This window comes from Triticum aestivum, chromosome 2B, assembly GCF_018294505.1.
Source record: "Triticum aestivum cultivar Chinese Spring chromosome 2B, IWGSC CS RefSeq v2.1, whole genome shotgun sequence".
NCBI classification, from domain to species: domain Eukaryota; kingdom Viridiplantae; phylum Streptophyta; class Magnoliopsida; order Poales; family Poaceae; genus Triticum; species Triticum aestivum.
Genome location: NC_057798.1, coordinates 265605098 through 265628380, shown reverse-complemented (window position 1 = coordinate 265628380; position 23283 = coordinate 265605098).

The following is a 23283-nucleotide window of genomic DNA, read 5'->3' as shown; positions in this document are numbered from 1 at the left end:
TGCTCACCTGCAGGTCCCGGTGAGCTCCTGACTTCTTTCCCCCGCCCCTCTCATCGACGTTCGTACCCGTAGCCATCATCCCCGCTGTGGCCGAGCCCTCCTCCGCGTACGTTCGTCGCCGGCGTGGTTTCGGTGACCCGTTGGTCACGCGTGCATGCCCACTCGCTTTGTTGGCCCGCGTAGACGTTGTAGGCACCTCACCTCGCTATTTTTTCTCGCCATAGCCTAGATTCCTACGATGCCCGAAGTCCGGCGTCCGCTGTGGTGCTTGCCGCCATCACCTCCGTCCATCTTCGGCCTCGTAACCACTCCGGTTGGACGCAGCATCATCTTCCCGTTCAAGCGCGCCAAGTCTCGCGAAAAATGGACGCCCGTAGGCGAATCCCGACACTCCCCTAGCCGCTCCACCATGGTTTCGGCTCGTCGGAGCCACCCTGGCGCCGGCGCCCGAGGTGGTGCCACGTGTCCTAGTTGTTGACAATGACAGGTGGGCCATGTGGGTCCAGTCGACTTGGTTGACCAGTCAACCGTGCTGACTGGGCTCACCGTGCCACTGACTGGTGGGCCACCGCCCCCTTAATCAACTAAATTAACAAAATTAATTAGATTAACCTAGTTTCTCACTAACCAATGGGCCCAAGCTAACTAACTAACTAAATTAGTTTAGTCTAAACTGCTAACTAGCTGTGTCAATGACAGTGGGGTCCCACTCGTCAGGTTGACCCTAGTCAACTCAGTTGACTGCTGACGTCATGATGATGTCAGGCTGACGCCTTGATTCTGTTTTTCAAATTAAATTAAATAATAACAAATTTAGAAAATGTTTAAAACTTTTAAAAATCATATAAGATAAACCGTAGCTCGGATGAAAAACTTTTCTACATGAAAGTTGCTCAGAACGACGAGACGAATTCGAATACGCGGTCCATTCATCCGCCACACGTCCATAGCATAGCAAACGTTGAACCTTTCCCCTCCGGTTCATTTGTCTGACAGACGTCCGGAACCGGGAAAACTTTCCCGAATGTTTCCCCCTTCGCCAGTATCGCCTAGCGCTGCGTTAGAACACTTCTAGCCCCACTTATTGTCTTGTTATGCTTATGTTTGCGTGTATTTACTGTTTCTTCCCCCTCTTCTTCTCTGGTAGACCTCGAGACCGCTGCTGATGCTCCTCTGATCGACTACATCGATGACGACCCTCCTTCTTGTCTGAGCAACCAGGCAAGCCCCCCCTTTGATCATCCCGATATCGCCCATTCTATACTCTCATGCTTGCATTAGATTTTACTACTGTTATTGTTTGCTCCTATTTTGATGCATAGCCTGCTTTTGTACATGTTATTGTTACCTACCTGCTTATCCTAAACTGCTTAGTACAGGTTGGCTAGTGATCCGTCAGTGACCCCCACTTATCCTTGCTGCCCCCGCTTCATCATCGACGCCTCTATTGACGTGATCAACGACCAGAGCCCGACACCTCACATCACATCACGCCCCTTTTGTTGCTCGATTCTGCAGAGCTACTATCGAGTGCCGAGGGTGATCCCTCATAACGCACTCCTGATGATAATTCTGTAGTGTAGCTATTCGGTTGTGGTCATCGAGGGTGATTTCCTCTTTCACCATTCCCGACACGGCTCTGTCGTTCAACACCTCAAGTGTGAACCTCGAGAGTGGTCCCTCTTACGTTCACCTTGATGATTACATTGAGTGAAATCCTCCGTGGGTGATTCCTCGGGTTTTCCCCTTGATGTTTGGACACACGGTTACCTTGACTTTACTTGAGACCTTGGTGAAAGTCGAGCGGGCCCGAAGAGCACCTGGAAGATAATGACATGGCACGGCCGGGCATTCTACGCCCTTGTCGTAAGTCCACGAGATGGGGCGACGGGGTCACTTTCGATCATGAGTCTCTTCTCGTCTCCGCAAGCTAATAATACACTATGGTTTGGGTATTGGTTCTGTGTTGGCCTCTGGCCTTTACGCACCAACCACCACGTGAGAATAGGTATGGGCCTCGACGTTGCATTATCAGCTGAAGCTTTGTTAGACGTCCAGTTCAGCAGTGCGGCACGGCTGGGCTGGCACCATCCTGTAGTAGTGGAGCCTGGACCCGCCCTGTGCACAACGACCTGGAGTGCAACGGGCGATGGGCCCAGACCCCGGAGTGCTTAGGAGGTAGACCGGTGGGGACCTCTCTGCTTAGCCTAGGTAGGGCGGCGACGTGTTGATCTTCCGAGGTCGGGCATGACCCAAGAAAGTGTGTCCAGCCAGAGTGATCGAGTGTGTTGGAAAACGTGGTGCACCCTTGCAGGGAAGATTATCTATTAATAGCCGTGTCCATGGTAACTGACGTTCAGACTTATATCCTGATCTTATACAACTACGAATGGATACTTGGATATGTGGCTCCGGGATTGCTTTCTCGCAGGGAGTTGAGAAAGGATCTCTGGGCATTAATGTTACAACATGTTTGTTAATTATAAATAGCTATTCTTTACTCTTCTACATGCTGCAAGATGCTTGGAGCTGCTTGAAGATGCTAGTCTTTGATAGGCTAGGCCTTCCCCTCTATTCTGGCATTCTGCAGTTCAGTCCACAGATACAAACCTTCCATTTGATACTAATGCATACTTTGTATAGATCTGATGCTTGCGAGTACTTTGGATGAGTACTCATAGTTGCTTTGCTGCCCCTTTTTCCCCTTCTTTCTTTCCTTTCCGGTTGATGCAACCAGATGGTGGATCCTTGGAGCTAGATGCCACCGCCGATGGATGCTGCTACGTGAAGACCGCGGACGACCAGGAGTAGTTAGGAGGTCCCAGGCAGGAGGCCTTGCCTCTTCGATCGTTGTTGCTTTTGTGCTAGCCTTCTTAAGGCATCCTTGTTTAACTTATGTCTGTACTCAGATATTGTTGCTTCCGCTGACTCTTGTGTATCGAGCTATGTATTCGCTCCCTCGAGGCCCCTAGCTTGTAATATAAAGCTTGTATTATTTTGATTTGTGTCTAGAGTTGTGTTGTGATATCTTCCCGTGAGTCCCTGATCTTGATCATACATATTTGCGTGTATGATTAGTGTACGATTGAATCGGGGGCGTCACAAGACATGACCGAGACACATCTCCGGTCAATAACCAATAGCGGAACCTAGATGCTCATATTACTTCCTACATATTCTACGATGATCTTTATTGGTCAAACCGCAAAACAACATACATTGTTCCCTTTGTCATCGGTATGTTACTTGCCCAAGATTCGATCATCGGTATCATCATACCTAGTTCAATATCGTTACCGGCAAGTCTCATTTACTCACTCCGTAATGCATCATCCCGCAACTAACTCATTAGTCACATTGCTTGCAAGGCTTATAGTGATGTGCATTACTGAGAGGGCCCAGATATACCTCTCCGATACTTGAAGTGACAAATCCTAATCTCGATCTATGCCAACCCAACAAACACTTTCGGAGACACCTCTAGAGCATCTTTATAATCACCCAGTTACGTTCTGACGTTTGATAGCACACAAGGTGTTCCTCCGGTATTCAGGAGTTGCATAATCTCATAGTCAGAGGAACATGTATAAGTCATGAAGAAAGCAATAGAAATAAAACTCAACGATCATAATGCTAAGCTAAAGGATGTGTCTTGTCCATCACATCATTCTCTAATGATGTGATCCCGTTCATCAAATGAAAACACATGTCTATGGCTAGGAAACTTAGCCATCTTTGATTAACGAGCTAGTCAAGTAGGGGCATACTAGGGACACTCTATTTGTCTATGTATTCACACATGTACTAAGTTTCCGGTTAATACAATTCTAGCATGAATAATAAACATTTATCATGATATAAGGAAATATAAATAATAACTTTATTATTGCCTCTAGGGAATATTTCCTTCACTAGAGAGGAAGCTAATGATAATGATCATGAAACTTCAGATCAAGTTACTACCGAACCTCATAGGTCAACCAGAGCACGTCCCGCACCAGAGTGGTATGGTAATCTAGTTCTGGAAGTCATGTTACTAGACCATGACGAACCTACAAACTATGAGGAAGCGATGATGAGCCCAAATTCCGCAAAATGGCTTGAGGCCATGAAATCTGAGATAGGATCCATGTATGAGAACAAAGTAAGGACTTTGGTTGACTTGCCCGATGATCGGGAAGCCATAGAGAATGAATGGATCTTCAAGAAGAAGACTGACGCTGATGGTAATGTTACTGCCTATAAAGCTCGAATTGTTGCGAAGGATTTTCAACAAGTTCAAGGAGTTGACTACAATGAGACCTTCTCACTTGTAGCGATTTTTAAGTCTGTCTGAATCATGTTAGCAATTACCACATTTTATGATTATGAAATCTGGCAAATGGATGTCCAAACTACATTCCTTTATGGACTTCTTAAAGAAGAGTTGTATATGATGCAACTAGAAGGTTTTGTCGATCCTAAAGGTGCTAACAAAGTGTGCAAGCTCCAGTGATCCATTTATGGACTGGTGCAAGCATCTCATAGTTGGAATATACGCTTTGATGAGCTGATCAAAGCATATGGTTTTATACAGACTTTTTGAGAAGCCTGTATTTACAAGAAAGTGAGCGGGAGCCCTGTAGCATATCTGATATTATATGTGGATGACATATTGTTGATCAGGAATGATATAGAATTTCTAGATAGCATAAAAGGATACTTGAACAAGAATTTTTCAATGAAAGACCTTGGTGAAGCTGCTTATATATTGGTCATCAAGATCTATAGAGATAGATCAAGACACTTGATAGAACTTTCACAAAGCACATACCTTGATAAAGTTTGGAAGCAGTTAAAATGGAGTAGTCAAAGAAAGGGTTCTTGCCTGTGTTACAAGGTGTGAAGTTGAGTAAGACTCAAAACCCAACCACGGCAGAATATATATAAAGAGAATGAAAGTCATTCCCTATGCCTCAGTCATAGGTTCTATAAAGTATTCCATGTTGTGTACCAGACCTATTGTGTGCCTTGCCATGAGCTTGGCAAGGGGGTACAATAGTGATCCAGGAGTAGATCACTGGATAGCGGTCAAAATTATCCTTAGGTACCTAAAGAGGACTAAGGAAATATTTCTCGGTTATGGAGGTGACAAAGAGTTCGTCGTAAAGGGTTATGTTGATGCAAGCTTTGACAATAATCTGGATGACGCAGTGTCTCAATCTGGATGCATATTGAAAGTGGGAGCAACTAGCTAGAGTAGCTCCATGCAGAGCATTGTGGACATAGAAATTTGCAAAATACATATGGTTCTGCATGTGGCACACCCGTTGACTAAACTTCTCTCACAAGCAAAACATGATCATACCTTAGTACTCCTTGGCTGTTAATCACATAAGCGATGTGAACTAGATTATTTACTCTAGTAAACCCTTTGGGTGTTGGTCACATGGCGATGTGAACTATGGGTGTTAATCAAATAAAGATGTGAACCATTGGTGTTAAATCACATGGTGATGTGAACTAGATTATTGACTCTAGTGCAAGTGGGAGACTGAAGGAAATATGCCCTAGAGGCAATAAGAAAGTTGTTATTTTATATTTCCTTATATCATGATAAATTTTTATTATTCATGCTAGAATTGTATTAGCCGGAAACTTGATACATGTGTGGATACATAGACAAAACACCGTGTCCCTAGTAAGCCTCTACTAGACTAGCTCATTAATCAAAGATGGTTAAGTTTCCTAACCATAGACATGTGTTGTCATTTGATGAATGGGATCACATCATTAGGAGAATGATGTGATGGACAAGACACATCAGTTAGCTTAGAATATTGATCATTTAGTTTTATTGCTATTGCTTTCTTCATGTCATATACATATTCCTTTGACTATGAGATTATGCAACCCCCGAATACCGGAGGAATACCTTATGTGCTATCAAATGTCACAACGTAACTGGGTGATTATAAAGATGCTCCACAGGTATCTCCGAAGGTGTTTGTTCGGTTAGCATAGATTGAGATTAGGATTTGTCACTACGAGTATCGGAGAGGTATCTCTGGGCCCTCTCGGTAATGCACATCATAATAAGCCTTGCAAGCAATGTGAGTAATGATTTAGTTGCGGGATGATGCATTACGAAACGAGTAAAGAGACTTGCCAGTAATGAGATTGAACTAGGTATGAAGATACCGACGATCGAATCTCGGGCAAGTAACATACCGATGACAAAGGGTATAACGTATGTTGTCATTATGGTTTGACCGACAAAGATCTTCGTAGAATATGTTGGAACCAATATGAGCATCCAGGTTCTGCTATTGGTTATTGACCGGAGAGGTGTCTCGGTCATGTCTACATAGTTCTCGATCTCGTAGGGTCCGCACGCTTAACGTTCGAAGACAATTTTGTATTATATTAGTTATGTGATTTGGTGATTGAATGTTGTTCAGAGTCTCGGATGAGATCACGGACATGAAGAGGAGTATTCGGACACCGGAGGTGTTCCGGGGGTACCGGGTACGTATCGGGTCATCGGAAGGGGTTCCGGGCATCCCCCGGCTAACTATATGGGCCTAATGGGCCAAGAAGGGGAGAGACTGGCCCTTAGGGGGCTGGTGCGCCCCATGTAGGCCTAAATAAGGGGGAAGGAAAGAGGGGAAGAGAGGAAGGAAGGGGAGCAATTCGGCCTCCCCCTTCCTTCTCTCCTCCCACCTCCTTCCTTCCCCCTCCTGATGAATATGGAAGGGGGGGAGGCTGAATAGGGAGGCGCCCAAGTAGGATTCCTCCTACTTGGGGCGCCCCCTTGGCTGCCTCTCCTCCACTCAACCCTATATATATGAGGGGGGCACCTCTAGAACACACACCCATAGTTGTTAGCCGTGTGCGGCGCCCCACTCCACAGTTTACGCCTCCGGTCATATTCACGTAGTGCTTAGGCGCGGACCACTTCACCATCACCGTCACCATGCCGTCGTGCTGATGAAACTCTCCCTTGACACTTTGCTGGATCAAGAATTCGAGGGACGTCATCGAGCTGAACGTGTGCAGAACTCGGAGCTGTTGTGTCACAGCCTGGTTTTTGCCCTCTTTTCTTTGCTTGATTTTCAGCTGAGTTGATTTTGGATTTGGAGTTTTGAATCATTCCATTTGGACTTGACCACTTGGGTATCCCTTGATTTTCACCCAAGTGTTCCCTCTCATCCTCAAATCCATCATTTCACCCCTGCCCAACCCAACAATATTGCTTGGAATATTTTTCTTAAATGAAAAATATTCATTTTGCCTCCAAAACCCTAGCTAAACTCCTTGACCTCCAAAGCAACCCTCATTTCTGTTACCCCAAAAATCCTGAGAAAAATCCCAAATATTCTTTGGACCCTAGGGCACATTTCTGAGAAAAAATATTTCACCACCCTTTGGAATATTTTGGCTACAGAAAATAAAATCACTTCTGGGCTGAAATGGTAGTTTCTACAGCAACTACCTTTTTACTAACTCCAATGTAGCTGGTTTTCCTTGAGCTTATTTACCTTAGTAAGAGTCAGTAAAACCCCAAAGCTCAGCCCTTGAATCCCTGTGGTTTGACCACAGTAACTCCCCAAAGTTTCTGTCCAGTAACTTAACCTCATCACCATTTTACTTCTACTGCACCTGGAACCAAACTGAGCCACGGTAACACCTCAGTTTACTAAGGACTACACGCCAGACATCCTTGTTAGTGCGTAGGTGGCCTGATGTTACGGTCCACGCGGTGACCGCGTTCGTTCGAGCGTGCTGGCATGCCAAACGCGCGCTCTGCGCGTCGCCAGCGCCTCTGTGGAGCGTGTGCTCGCTGCTCAGCCGGCTAGAGCGTGTCCCCCCCTTGCCACCATCCTCGTCTCCACCCCCATAACTCCACCCTGCCGCTCACCGATGCCAGAGCTCGCCGCAGCAAGCACGGGCACGGTCCGGCCAATGGCACAGTGCGCACACACTGTGTTCTTCTCTTTCCCCCTCGTTCATGTGCTCGTCCGCGCCCGCGTATAGTTGCTGCGTGACCTCTATCGCCTTCTCCATCACCCTCTGGCACCGTTCGTCGCCGGGCGCCGGGGACAGGTGTCCTCCGGCGGAGCCCGAGCCCTCCTTGCCGCCCCGCCTATAAACCACCCCTTCGCAGCCTCCTGGAGCATCACAACTCACCCCCACTCCCTCCTAGAGCCACTAGAAGCCGCAGCCCGGCCGGGCAGGCCGCAGCCCGGCCGGGCAGGACGCAGCCCGGCCGGGCAGGCTACGGGCTGCCATCCCCGAGCCGAGCTCGTCGGAAATCCCCTCTGGATCGTTCCTGCAGCTCCAGCCTCTCCCAAGCCAAGGCGACCCCACCAGGGCCTCCGCCTCTCCTCCGTGAAGCCTACACGCCTAGCTAGAACCCCTAGAGCCGCCCCAAGCTGTCGTCTTCTTCAACTCCGGCAACCTCCGCCCTCTGTTGCCGCTGGAGAGGACAAATCTGACACCGTCCGGCCACCGTTAGCCACGCTACGGGTACGGGCAGGTGCACAATAGTCTTCTCCGTCGATCCCTCCCTCTCGTTTGCCTCCAAGAAGTCTCCTCGCCGGCGTGAGCTCCGGCGAATCGCCGTTCCCCTCTGTTTCCCTCTCCCCTCCCTCCGGCCTGACTAGCAGGGCCCGCTAGTCAGCCACTCACTACGCGCGTGAAGCGGTATGAGTGGTGGCGTCCCAGGGAGATTACGCCTTCGACATCACCCCCTCTGTTTTTATTTTCAAATTCATTTAAATTCCAGGAGACTTCAAATGGCCATAACTTTTATTCTACAAGTCCAAATGAAGTGATTCCTTTTGCATCGTGTTCTGTGTCCAAAAATCTAACAGCTCCCGAAAGATGGGATTTCTCCTTGCTGTCTAGATTTTCTGGCAATTTTCAGAAGGTTTCTTGATATTTTCTTTTGTTTCTTTTGAATATTTTCAGAAGAACTAGCTTATCTTGAGGATCACCAGGAGCTTTGTGAACCTCATCAATGCTAAGGCAAGCCATAGTAACATTTTCATGGTGCCACTTCAATATTTATGATTTTCATACTTGAACTTATGAATATTGATGCATTTAAATTAGTTATATAATAAATATATTCTCTTATATGCTTGTCATGTTAAAATACTTGAACTTCAGAATGTTTGAAGTAAATATTGTTGGCAAGATAAGGAGAACTTAGTTGCAAGTGATAAATAAATAATATGGTCATAAAGTTTGATGAGTAATTTAAATATTATTTTTGCATGAGGTATAATGATGATAATGCTAGAAATGGTTCTGGTATAAGTAAAGAGAGGTTTTAACCAGAATAGTAGGATGAGTTTATGATGGCTCCGTAGGAGCATGGTTGGTGCAGTCTTTGCACGGTTATGTGATGCATATGTTAAGTGATGCATGGTATGGCAGTATGACACCGGTTATTTTCTTTTTACATTAAGTTGAACCTGATTAATAATTCAACTTGAACATGTTGTTGACCGGGTCGTGGTGCCGCTGAAACGAGTCTTTCCCAGTGCAACCACATTTGCCGGTATGGGACGGCCTTAATGTGTTTCATTGTCGTGCCTCTGGTCGGTGCCTCAATTTAGGGAAGGTTATGAGCGTGCTGTACCCTGGCCCGGTAGGCAAGCATAACCTTGTGAGCATGTTGTTAAGTTAATTTTGGTACCGGATCCCAGAGTGGATTGTGGCCACGATGGTGGTCAAGGTGTCTGGAGGTAGACACGGGGCCACCCAGGACTAGCCCGGTGGGGTCTGAGTCGGAGGGGCCGAGAGATTGTCATGATAGTGAAATGGTTTCGTCGGAACGCTGTTGGTCCACCTGAATGGGAGTGCGAGGCCATGGGTTCCGTAGTGTGGGTACAATGTACTAACCTCTACAGAGTGTTTTTAATCTATCGATAGCCGAGTCCGCGGTTACGGACACGCTCGAAAGTAAGGTACACCATGGGTCAACACTTAATAAATATGCACACTAAATTGCACTAAGGATGGTAGTAAGGTCATTGTGTTGAGTTGGACATGAGTTGTCGGGTTGTGATCGCCGTAAGGATCATGGGCCATCAGATGGTCAGGTTGTGATCGCCGTAAGGATCACGAGTATGTTTATTAATATCATGTTTATTGGTCACATCTGGTAAGCAAGTTAGGAGAATGAGTACCTGTTGAGCATGGTCACAGCATGTTGGTTATATAGTTGCATTGTCGATTAATTGGATAAATATCGTAATATTGTTTCTCATCGTGTTTATGTTTATTGTGAGCTTGCAAGTACATTCAGTGTACTGACCTGGCGTGTCATGCCAGATTTCAGGAAAGTCCCGTTGGAAAGGAGTGCTGTCCGAGTCTAGACCGTGTCCACATCGGTGTCCTTGTGCTATGGAGTCCCGCTACGACGCTCTTCCGCTGCCGAGTAGTTGTCATGATCGAGGCCCCTTTATGTTCACTAAATAATGTACATATTGTTCAGCCACACCGTGTGTGCCGCTTGGCCTCGCTAACTGTTGTAATATGAACTATGTTCCGCTAGCATGAATAAAGCGGTTATTTTCTGTACCATGTTGTTGTGTGTTGCCAGAAGATAAGGTCTCTAGGGTGGCAATGCAAGGTACACCGGTCGCTCTGAGCCGGGGTGCCACAATGCTTGGTATCAGAGCCGCGCTAACTATAGGCCACGCTAGACTATGCCGAGTTAACTGGACGCTAGATACGAGTTGTAGCTGTGTGTCGGTAATAACTGTAGCTGGTTGTTGCATTGCTTGCACTGATTATATTTTTCTATGCTAACCTGCTAATGGTTGTGAGTGTAGATGGCTCTGATGCTATATCCATGCTAGTTGCAGCTGATGCCGTACACGTCGCCGCATCTCCTTTGTAACGTGTGGCATCAGCTGTACCCTCATGGAGATGATCCAGTCTATCGTGTGTACCGGGAGCACCTAGCTGACTCAGTGTATGAGTATCACGCCGTGGTTACTCTATGCACCAGTTACGATTCCGTTTCTTACACTCGTACCTCTCGTAGCGGCTACGCTTCTTCCGCTTCTCAGGCTATCCAGTTTGCTGCATTTGAGGTACTTGTTGAACTCTGCTACAACAAGGTCCGGATGCAGAATCACCCAGGTTTCCATTACTACCCTTCTCTCCATGATAATGGTCGTGTCCGTTTCCCTGTCATTGATCCAAAGTCTGATAGTGTAGCTAGCCACCTTTCTCACTACATCACTGCTAGCTATCTTCTGAAATACGAGCTGGCTCGTGAGCTGAGTCGGGCCCGTACTGCTTTAGCCTCTACTTTAGTCTCTGCTTGCTCAGCCACTACTTCTCCATCTGTGAGATTTATTCTCTACATTCTTGCCAGTTCTAGATCCCATGTTTCTTCGGTGACTCCCCCGAGTAGCTCGGGCACCGCGACTGCGAGTCCACTTAGTGCTCCTGCTGAGTGGGTTTCACTTCTCGCCACTCCTGCAGCCCCGATGATCCACCCTCCACCTACCCCAGAGGGAGAGCCCTCAAGGCAGCGTTGTCGTGTCACTTTTAACCAGGGGGTCTCTGTTAACCCCGTTAGTTCTGGATCCGAGTCCGCATCAGGAGAGGACCCTGCAGCACCAGCCGAGCAGTAGAGCTTTCGAGTATTCTCAGTCGTCCGGATGGAGTATGGATGTAGTCTTACGAGTCATGATGTTTCGTTTCATGTATGAGGGTAGTTGGACCTGGCATGTTGTTATCTTTCATGTATGAGTTTATGTATAATTATGTTGGACTTTATTTTATTCACCGTATTTTCTTCGCCTTTTCGGTTTCGCTTGGTTTTTGTTGCTGGCTTCTCCCCAGTTTTTGTTGAATGCTTCTCATCTCGGTTGCATTCACTTGGGAAAAATCATATTAGGATGACACAGGGAGGCTGCAATAGCAACGATCGCGGGGGTTCTCCTGTTCGGCGTTCCGCACGACAGGCAGGACAATCACCCAAGCCGTACGTTCCACCATCGCCTCCACCGCCAAATCCGCCGTCCACCGAGCAAATTATGCGTATGTTCGAGGAACGACGAAACAATGATCTAATGGAAATATTCAGAAGTATTCGAGCAATGGTTCGGCAGAATGGAAATCAGCCTGCCTCTCACTCCAAGCTATCTGATTTTCAAAGGACTAAGCCTCCCAGTTTCAGTCAGGCCATTGATCCCTTGGATGCAGATGATTGGTTAAGAACTATGGAAAAGAAACTGGAGGTTGCTCGTACTGATGAAGAGGATAAAGTTCCATTTGCAACACATTATCTAGAAGGTGCTGCTACCATATGGTGGGAAAGTGAGAAAGCCATAGGGACTGAGAATGAAGCAATTACCAGCTCAAGATTAAGAAGGAGGATATTCCCAAGACCGCGTTCACCACTCGCTACGGTCTTTATGAATATACCATCATGTCCTTCGGCCTCACCAACGCCCCCGCCTTCTTCATGCACATGATGAACAAAGTATTCATGGATTTCCTTGATATGTTCCTGGTCGTCTTCATCGATGATATACTTATTTACTCAAGAAGTGAAGAAGAGCATAAAGGACACCTCCGTGCAGTATTACAACGACTCCGTGAGCACCAGTTGTACGCCAATTTTGGTAAATGCGAGTTTTGGCTCAAGCAAGTTGGATTCCTTGGGCATGTGCTATCTGCTGAAGGAATAGCCGTGGACCCAAGCAAAGTAAAAGACGTGCTTGACTGGTTGCCACCCACCACCATGTCTCAGATACGGAGTTTTCTCGGATTAGCCAGATACTACCGTCGTTTCATTGAAGGGTTCTCCAAGATTGCTAAGCCCATGACGGAGTTGCTTAAAAAGGATAAGAAGTTTGAATGGACGTCAGACTGTGAGAAAAGTTTCACCGAGTTAAAGAAGCGCTTAACAACTGCGCCAGTATTAACACTCCCAGATATCTACTGCAGCTTTGATGTATATTGCGACGCTTCCCGGCAATGACTTGGGTGCGTGCTTATGCAAGATGGCAAGGTAGTAGCTTACACCTCACGGCAGCTACGACCCCATGAAGGAAATTACCCCACTCATGATTTGGAATTGGCCGCGGTAGTTCATGCTTTAAAATTTTGGAGACACTACCTCATTGGAAAAAGGTGCCAAATTTTTACCGACCACAAAAGTCTCAAATACATATTTACCCAGCCGGATTTAAATCTCCGTCAGTGAAGATGGCTGGAGTTGGTCAAGGATTATGATCTTGGAATAAATTACCATCCGGGTAAAGCAAACATGGTTGCCAATGCACTCAGTCGAAAGCCCGTCAGTTTAAACGTCATGTTGGAATCTATGCCTTCCAAACTTAAAGAAGAAATTGCTCAGCTCAACCTGGTCATAGTTAAGGCTGGCCTTGCCAATATTCTGACGGTTACCCCTACTCTCGAGGAAGAAATCCGCAAGGCCCAGCCAGGTGATGCCGATCTGCAGAAACGCATCAAGTCATCCGATTTCTCGAAGGATCAGTGCGGTACCCTCCGATTCAAGGGAAGGATTTGTGTGCCTAATCAAGCTGACCTAAAGCAGAAAATTTTGTTAGAAGCCAACGAATCCTCGTATTCCATCCACCCTGGAAGCACAAAAATGTATGAAGACCTTCGACAGATATTTTGGTGGGATGGAATGAAGAAAGACATTGCTTATTTCGTGGCCTGTTGCGACTTGTGCAACAAAGTTAAGGCGGAATATCAGAAACCAGCCGGACTTCTCCAACCACTACCCGTGTCACAATGGAAATGGAACAATGTCTGTATGGATTTCATCACAGGATTACCCAGGACCCGACGAGGCAATAATGCGATCTAGGTCATAGTGGAAACATTAACCAAGGTGGCCCACTTCCTCCCAGTCAAAACCTCATACCGAGCAGATGAGCTTGCCCGATTGTATGTATCCAGGATTGTCAGTTTGCATGGAGTTCCCCGAACCATCACTACTGACCGAGGTTCGCTTTTCACCTCTGCTTTCTGGACCCATCTCCATCAAGCCCTTGGAACGACATTAAAATACAGCACCGCTTATCATCCTCAGACGGATGGGCAAACGGAAAGAGTAAATAAGATACTCGAAGATATGCTATGAGCCTGTGTTTTAGCCCAAGGACCACAATGGGAAGATTTCTTGTCGTACGCCGAGTTCTCGTATAACAATGGGTTCCAGACTAGTTTAAAGATGTCACCTTATGAAGCTTTGTACGGCCGTAAGTGCTGCACTCCATTAAATTGGTCTCAAACCGGAGATAGCCGTATTTTCGGAACAGATCTCATGCTGGAAGCCGAAAAGCAAGTCAAGGAGATCTGAGACAGATTACAACTGGCCAAATCACGACAGAAAAGTTATTACCATGCAAAGCACTGGCAGATCAGTTTTGAACCCGGAGAACATGTCTACCTTCAAGTCCATGAAGGGAATAAAAAGGTTCCAAACCCGTGGAAAATTGGCACCCAGGTTTATTGGTCCATTTCCCGTCATGACAATAGTAGGTGTTGTGGCATATCAGTTGGAGCTGCCTCCGGAACTGTCAGACATGCACAACGTGTTCCACGTTTCACAACTGCGACGGTGCATCTCACCACCCGAGAAAAAGACCAATTTGGCAGAGATAGAACTAGCAAAGGACTTGACCTATGAAGAGAAGCCAGTGAAAATTTTGGATCAGATGGAAAGGGTCAATCGCAGTAAGTCACGAAAGTTTAACAAGGTTCAATGGATGCATCATACCGAGTCAGAATCAACCTGGGAATCAGAAGAGTTTCTAAGGGCATGTTATCCAGAATGGTTTTCCCAAGCAACCAAATCTCGAGGACGAGATTCATTCTAAGTGGGGGAGGTTTGTCACAGCCTGGTTTTTGCCCTCTTTTCTTTGCTTGATTTTCAACTGAGTTGATTTTGGATTTGGAGTTTTGAATCATTCCATTTGGACTTGACCACTTGGGTATCCCTTGATTTTCACCCAAGTGTTCCCTCTCCTCCTCAAATCCATCATTTCACCCCCGGCCAACCCAACAATATTGCTTGGAATATTTTTCTTAAATGAAAAATATTCATTTTGCCTCCAAAACCCTAGCTAAACTCCTTGACCTCCAAAGTAAACCTCATTTCTGTTGCCCCAAAAATCCTGAGAAAAATCTCAAATATTCTTTGGACCCTAGGGCACATTTTTGAACAAAAATATTTCACCACCCTTTGGAATATTTTGGCTACAGAAAATAAAATCACTTCTGGGCTGAAATGGTAGTTTCTACAGCAACTACCTTTTTACTAGCTCCAATGTAGCTGGTTTTCCCTGAGCTTATTTACCTTAGTAAGAGTCAATAAAACCCCAAAGCTCAGCCCTTGAATCCTTGTGGTTTGACCACAGTAACTCCCCAAAGTTTCTGTCCAGTAACTTAACCTCATCACCATTTTACTTCTACTGCACCTGGAACCAAACCAAGCCATGGTAACACCTCAGTTTACTAAGGACTACACGCCAGGCATCCTTGTTAGAGCGTAGGTGGCCTGATGTCACGGTCCACGCGGTGACCACGTTCGTCCGAGCGTGCTAGCATGCCAAACGCGCGCTCTGCATGTCGCCAGCGCCTCTGTGGAGCGCGTGCTCGCTGCTCGGCCGGCCAGAGCATCTCCCCCTCGCCACCATCCTCGTCTCCACCCCCATAACTCAACCCTGCTACTCGCCGACGCCGGAGCTTGCCGCAGCGAGCACGGGCACTATGTTCGTCTCTTTCCCCCTTGTTCCTGTGCTCGTCCGCGCCCACGTACATTTGCTGCGTGACCTCCATCGCCTTCTCACTCGCCCTCTGGCACCGTTCGTCGTCGGGCGCCGGGGACAGGTGTCCTCCGGCGGAGCCCAAGCCCTCCTCACCGCCCCGCCTATAAAACCCCCCTCCGCAGCCTCCTGGAGCATCGCAACTCACCCCCACTCCCTCCTAGAGCCACTAGAAGCCGCAGCCCGGCCGGGCAGGCTGCGGGCTGCCGTCCCCGAGCCGAGCTCGCCGGTGATCCCCTCTGGATCGTTCCCGCATCTCCAGCCTCTCCCAAGCCAAGGAGACCCTGCCAGGGCCTCCGCCTCTCCTCCATGAAGGCTACACGCCTAGCTAGAGCCCCTGGAGCCGCCCCAAGCCGCCGGCTTCTTCAACTCCGGCAACCTTCGCCCTCTGTCGCCACTTGAGAGGACAAATCCGACGCCGTCGGGCCACCATTAGCCATGCTACGGGTACGGGCAGGTGCACAATAGTCTTCTCCGTCGATCCCTCCCTCTCGTTTGCCTCCAAGAAGTCTCCTCGCCGTCGTGAGCTCCGGCGAATCGCCGTTCCCCTCTGTTTCCCTCTCCCCTCCCTCCGGCCTGACTAGCAGGGCCCGCTAGTCAGCCACTCACTATGCGCGCGAAGCAGTATGAGTGGTGGCGCCCCAGGGAGATTACGCCTTCGACGTCACCCCCCTGTTTTTATTTTCAAATTCATTTAAATTCCAGGAGACTTCAAATGGCCATAACTTTTATTCTACAAGTCCAAATGCAGTAATTCTTTTTGCATCGTGTTCTGTGTCCAAAAATCTAACAGCTACCAAAAAATGGGATTTTTTCTAGATTTTTTGGCAATTTTCAGAAGGTTTCTTGATATTTTCTTTTGTGGTTTTTGAATATTTTCAGAAGAACCAGCTTGTCTTGAGGATCACCAAGAGCTTTGTGAACCTCATCAGTGCTAAGGCAAGCCACAGTAATATTTTCATAGTGCCACTTAAATATTTATGATTTTCATACTTGAACTTGTGAATATTGATGCATTGAAATTAGTTATATAATAAATATATTCTGTTATATGCTTGTCATGTTAAAATACTTGAACTTCAGAATGTTTGAAGTAAATATTGTTAGCAAGATAAGGAGAACTTAGTTGCAAGTGATAAATAAATAATATGGTCATAAAGTTTGATGAGTAATTTAAATATTATTTTTGCATGAGGTATAATGATGATAATGCTAGAAATGGTTCTGGTATAAGTAAAGAGAGGTTTTAACCAGAATAGTAGCATGATTTTATGATGGCTCCGTAGGAGCGTGGTTGGTGCAGTCTTTGCACGGTTATGTGATGCATATGTTAAGTGATGCATGGTATGGCAGTATGACACCGGTTATTTTCTTTTTACATTAAGTTGAAGCTGATTAATAATTCAACTTGAACATGTTGTTGACCGGGTCGTGGTGCTGCTGAAATGAGTCTTTCCCAGTGCAACCACATTTGCCTGTATGGGACGGCCTTAATGCATTTCATTGTCGTGCCTCTGGTCGGTCCCTCAATTTAGGGAAGGTTATGGGCGTGTTGTACCCTGGCCTGGTAGGCAAGCATAACCTTGTGAGCCCGTTGTTAAGTTAATTTTGGTACTGGATCCCAGAGTGGATCGTGGCCACGATGGTGGTCGAGGTGTCTGGAGGTAGACACGGGGCCACCCAGGACTAGCCCGGTGGGGTCTGAGTCGGAGGGGCCGGGAGAATGTCATGTCAGTGAAATGGTTTCGTCAGAACGCTGTTGGTCCACCCGAATGGGAGTGCAAGCCATGGGTTCCGTAGTGTGGGTACAGTGTACTAACCTCTGCAGAGTGTTTTTAATCTATCGATTGCCGAGTCCACGGTTACGGACACGCTCGAAAGTAAGGTACACCATGGGTCAACACTTAATAAATATGCACACTAAATTGCACTAAGGATGGTAGTGTGGTCATCGTGTTGAGTTGGACATGATTTGTCGGGTTGTGATCACCGTAAGGATCACGGGCCATGAGATGGTCGGGTTGTGATCGCCGTAAGGATCACGAGTATGTTTTGGTAATATCATGTTTATTGGTCACATCTGGTAAGCAAGTCGGGAGAATGAGTACCTGTTGAGCATGGTCATAGCATGTTGGTTATATAGTTGCATTGTTGATTAATTGGATAAATATCATAATATTGTCTGTCATCGTGTTTATGTTTATTGTGAGCTTGCAAGTACATTCAATGTACTGACCTGGCGTGTCATGCCAGGTTTCAGGAAAGTCCCGTTGGAAAGGAGTGTTGTCCGAGTCTAAACCGTGTCCACATCGGTGTCCTTGTGCTATGGAGTCCCGCTACGACGTTGTTCCACTGCCGAGTAGTTGTCATGATCGAGGCCCCTTTATGTTCGCTAAATAATGTACATATTGTTCAGCCGCACCATGTGTGCCGCTTGGCCTCGCTAACTGTTGTAATATGAACTATGTTCCTCTAGCATGAATAAAGCGGTTGTTTTCTGTACCATGTTGTTCTGTGTTGCCGGAAGACAGGATCTCTGGGCTGGCAATGCAAGGTAAACCAGTCGCTCTGAGCCAGGGTGCCACATGTTGTACATTCGGTGCTTGATGGGTCAGAACAAGTAGAAGGTCGACTACATCAACCGTGTTGTCAAACGCTTCTGCTTTCTTTCTACGAAGGTACATGGACACACTCTCCCCCTCTCGTTGATATGCATATCCTACATAGATCTTGTGTGAGCGTAGGATTTTTTTTAAATTGCATGCTACGTTCCCCAACATAATAGACCAAGACGGCAGCAGTAGCACACAGCCGTTCTCTATGGCGTATCACACACATCTTGTTAAGTTGAACCTTTTCTATTGTGTTGCCTAATCACACACAGTTCATCCTAGTGAACTGTATACCATATATCACACACATCCTCATCTGGTTGCCTGTTTCTATTGTTCTGCATCATTGCAAATAGTTCTTCTTGATTAACCGTTTGCCACTCATCCAATGCAGGGAAGCTTCTATATTTGCTGGGGGCGTGGCATTGACCATTGGGCAGCAACATTCAGTTATCCGGGTGTGCAATAAAGGATGCAAAGAGGGATCCTACAGCAGCAAGGACCAGCTTCCCTACCGATAGCTCATCTAATAGAACTCCCAAGTTAACTGTGCTGAGGCTTGAGTAGTCATCAGATGGCTGACCGGATGGGAAGTGGCCTCGATGTTAAATTAACTGATGGGATGGGTCACTGTAAATATTTAATTGTCTTAAATGTATATAGTGCTCCCTCCTATTAGCTGAATTAACCTCGAGGTCCTTGTTTTGTAATTTTTTACATTTTTTGTTTTTTGAACACATGTTGATTTGCTTGAAGAAGGTCTATCTCGTTACTTTTTGATAATTTTTGTTTTTTGAACACATGTTGATTGGCTTGAATGAAGGTCTATCCCATTACTTTACGACATGTTTCCAAAACATGGACCTCGAGGTTAATTCAACTAATAAGATGGAGCACTACATACATTCAACGCAATTAAATATTTTCCAAAAAAAAGTGATATGATTTCTGTGAAACTTCTAAGTTATGTATCTCAAATTAACCTCTGTGTACTTGCTCTCAAATTAACCTCCGGGCCTGTTTGTCGCGTATCACACACATCTTGTTAAGTTGAACCATTTATGTTCTCTTCTCTAATCAAAAACTGTTGGGGAACATAGTATGCAATTACAAAAAAATCCTACGTCATGCAAGATCTATCTAGGAGATGCATAGCAACGAGAGGGGGAGAGTGTGTCCATGTACCCTCGTAGACCAAAAGCGTAAGCGTTAGTTTAACGCGGTTGATATAGTCGGACGTCTTCTCGATTCAACTGATCAAGTACCAAACGTACAACACCTCCGAGTTCTGCACATGTTCAGCTTGATGACATCCCTCGAACTCTTGATCCAACAAAGTGTCGATGGAGAGTTTCGTTAGCACGACGGTGTGGTGACGGTGATGGTGAAGTGATCCGCACAGGGCTTCACCTAAGCACTACGACAATATGACCGGAGGAGTAAACGATGGAGGGGGGCACCGCACATGGCCAAGAACAATTGATGTGCCTTAGAGGTGCCCCCCTTATATAAAGGAGAGAGCGGGGAGGAGGCCGACCTAGGGGCACGCCAAGTGGGAGGAGTCCCACTTGGGCTCCTAGTCCAATTCGCCCCCCCCCCCCCCCTTTCCTTTACCAGAAGGGGAAAGGAAGAAGGAGAGGGAGAAGGAGAAGGAAAGGGGGGGCACGCCCCCTCCCCTAGTCCAATTTGGACTCCTCCCATGGGGGCAGCGCGCCACCCCTTGTGGGCTGGCCTCGCTCCCTCCTATGGCCCATATGGCCCATATCTTCCCCCCGGGGGGTTCCGGTAACCCCCCCCCCCGGTACTCCGATACATACCCGATAGATTCCGAAAGACTTCTGGTGTCCACATACTATCGTCCAATATACCAGTCTTTACCTCTAGACCATTTCGAGACTCCTCATCATGTCCGATATCTCATCCGGGACTTCAAAAAATCTTCGGTCACCAAAACACATAACTCATAATATAACTCGTCATCGAACGTTAAGCGTGCGGACCCTATGGGTTCGAGAATTATGTGGACATGACCGAGACACCTCTCTGGTCAATAACCAACAGCGGAACCTAGATGCTCATATTGGTTCCCACATATTCGACGAAGATCTTTATCGATCAAACCGTTATGACAACATATGTCATTCCCTTTGTGATTGGTATGTTATTTGCCCGAGATTCGGTCGTCGGTATCTTCATACCTAGTTCAATCTCGTTACCGGCAAGTCTCCTTACTCATTCCGTAATGCATCATCTCGCAACTAACTCATTAGCCACATTGCTTGCAAGGCTTATCATGATGTGCATTACCGAGAGGGCCGAGAGATTCCTCTCCGATACTCGGAGTTACAAATCCTAATCTCGATCTATGCCAACCCAACAAACACCTTCGGAGATACTTGTAGAGCATCTTTATAATCACCTTGTTATGTTGTAACATTTGATAGCACACAAGGTATTCCTCTGGTATTCGGGAGTTGCATAATCTCATAGTCAAAGGAATATGTATAAGTCATGAAGAAAGCAATAGCAATAAAACTTAACGATCATTATGCTAAGCTAACGGATGGGTCTTGTCCATCACACCATTCTCCTAATGATGTGATCCCGTTCATCAAATGACAACACATGTCTATGGTTAGGGAACTTAACCATCTTTGATTAACGAGCTAGTCTAGTAGAGGCATACTAGGGACACTGAGTTTTGTCTATGTATTCACACATGTATCAAGTTTCCAGTTAATACAATTCTAGCATGAATAATAAACATTTATCATGATATAAGTAAATATGAATAACAACTTTATTATTGCCTCTAGGGCATATTTCCTTCAGTCTCCCACTTGCACTAGAGTTAATAATCTATATTACATTGTAATGATTATAACACCCATGGAGTCTTGGTGCTGATCATGTTTTGCTCGTGGAAGAGGTTTAGTCAATGGGTCTGCCACATTCAGATCCGTATGTATTTTGAAAATCTCTATGTATCCCTCCTTGTCTTGATCACGGATGGAGTTGAAGCGTCTCTTGATGTGTTTGGTTCTCTTGTGAAATCTGGATTCCTTCACCAAGGGAATTGCTCTAGTATTGTCACAAAAGATTTTCATTGGACCCGATGCACTAGGTATTACACCTAGACCGGATATGAACTCCTTCATCCAGACTCCTTCATTCGCTGCTTCCGAAGCAGCTATGTACTCCGCTTCACACGTAGATCCCGCCATGATGCTTGGATCGGAACTGCACCAACTGACAACTCCACCATTCATTATAAATACGTATCCAGTTTGCGGCTTAGAGTCATCCGGATCAATGTCAAAGCTAGCATCGACGTAACCATTTATGACGAGCTCTCTGTCACCCCCATAAACGAGAAACATATTATTAGTACTTTTCAGGTACTTCAGGATGTTCTTGACCGCTGTCCACCGATCCACTCCTGGATTACTTTGGTACCTCCCTGCTAAACTTACAGCAAGGCACACATCAGGTCTGGTACACAGCATTGCATACATGATAGAACCTATGGCTGAGGCATAGGGAATGACTTTCATTTTCTCTCTATCTTCTGCAGTGGTCGGCAATTGAGTCTGACTCAACTTCGCACCTTGTAACAGAGGCAAGAACCCTTTGACTGATCCATTTTGAACTTCTTCGAAACTTTATCAAGATATAACCTTTGTGAAAGTCCAATTAAGTGTCTTGATCTATCTCTATAGATCTTGATGCCCAATATATAAGCAGCTTCACCGAGGTCATTCATTGAAAAATCATTATTCAAGTACCCTTTTATGCTATCCAGAAATTCTATATCATTTCCAATCAACAATATGTCATCAACATATAATAATAGAAATGCTACAGAGCTCCCACTCACTTTCTTGTAAATACAGGCTTCTTCAAAAGTCTGTATAAAACCATATGCTTTGATCACACACTATCAAAGCGTATATTCCAACTCCGAGATGCTTGCACCAGTCCATAAATGGATCACTGGAGCTTGCACACTTTGTTAGCACCTTTAGGATTGACAAAACCTTCTGGTTGCATCATATACAACTCTTCTTTAAGAAATCCATGAAGGAATGCAGTTTTGACGTCCATTTGCCATATTTCATAATCATAAAATGCGGCAATTGCTAATATGATTCGGACAGACTTAAGCATCACTACAGGTGAGAAGGTCTCATCGTAGTCAACTCCTTGAACTTCTTGAAAACCTTTTGCGACAAGCTGAGCTTTGTAGACAGTAACATTACCATCAGCGTCAGTCTTCTTCTTGAAGATCCATTTATTCTCTATGGCTTGCCTATCATCGGGTAAGTCAACCAAAGTCCATACTTTGTTCTCATACATGGATCCCATTTCAGATTTCATGGCCTCAAGCCATTTCGCAGAATCTGGGCTCATCATCGCTTCCTCATAGTTCGTAGGTTCGTTATGGTCCAGTAACATGACTTCCAGAACAGGATTACGGTACCACTCTGGTGCGGAAGGTACTCTGGTTGACCTACGAGGTTCGGTAGTAACTTGATCTGAAGGTTCATGATCATCATCATTAACTTCCTCACTAGTTGGTGTAGGTATCACGTGAACAGTTTTGTGTGATGAGCTATTTTCCAATTCGAGAGAAGGTACAGTTACCTCATCAAGTTCTACTTTCCTCCCACTCACTTCTTTCAAGAGAAACTCCTTCTCTAGAAAGGATCTATTCTTAGCAACAAATATCTTCCCTTCGGATCTATGATAGAAGGTGTACCCAACAGTTTCTTTTGGGTATCATATGAAGACGCACTTCTCCGATCTATGTTTGAGCTTATCAGGCTGAAGTTTTTTTACATAAGCATCGCAACCCC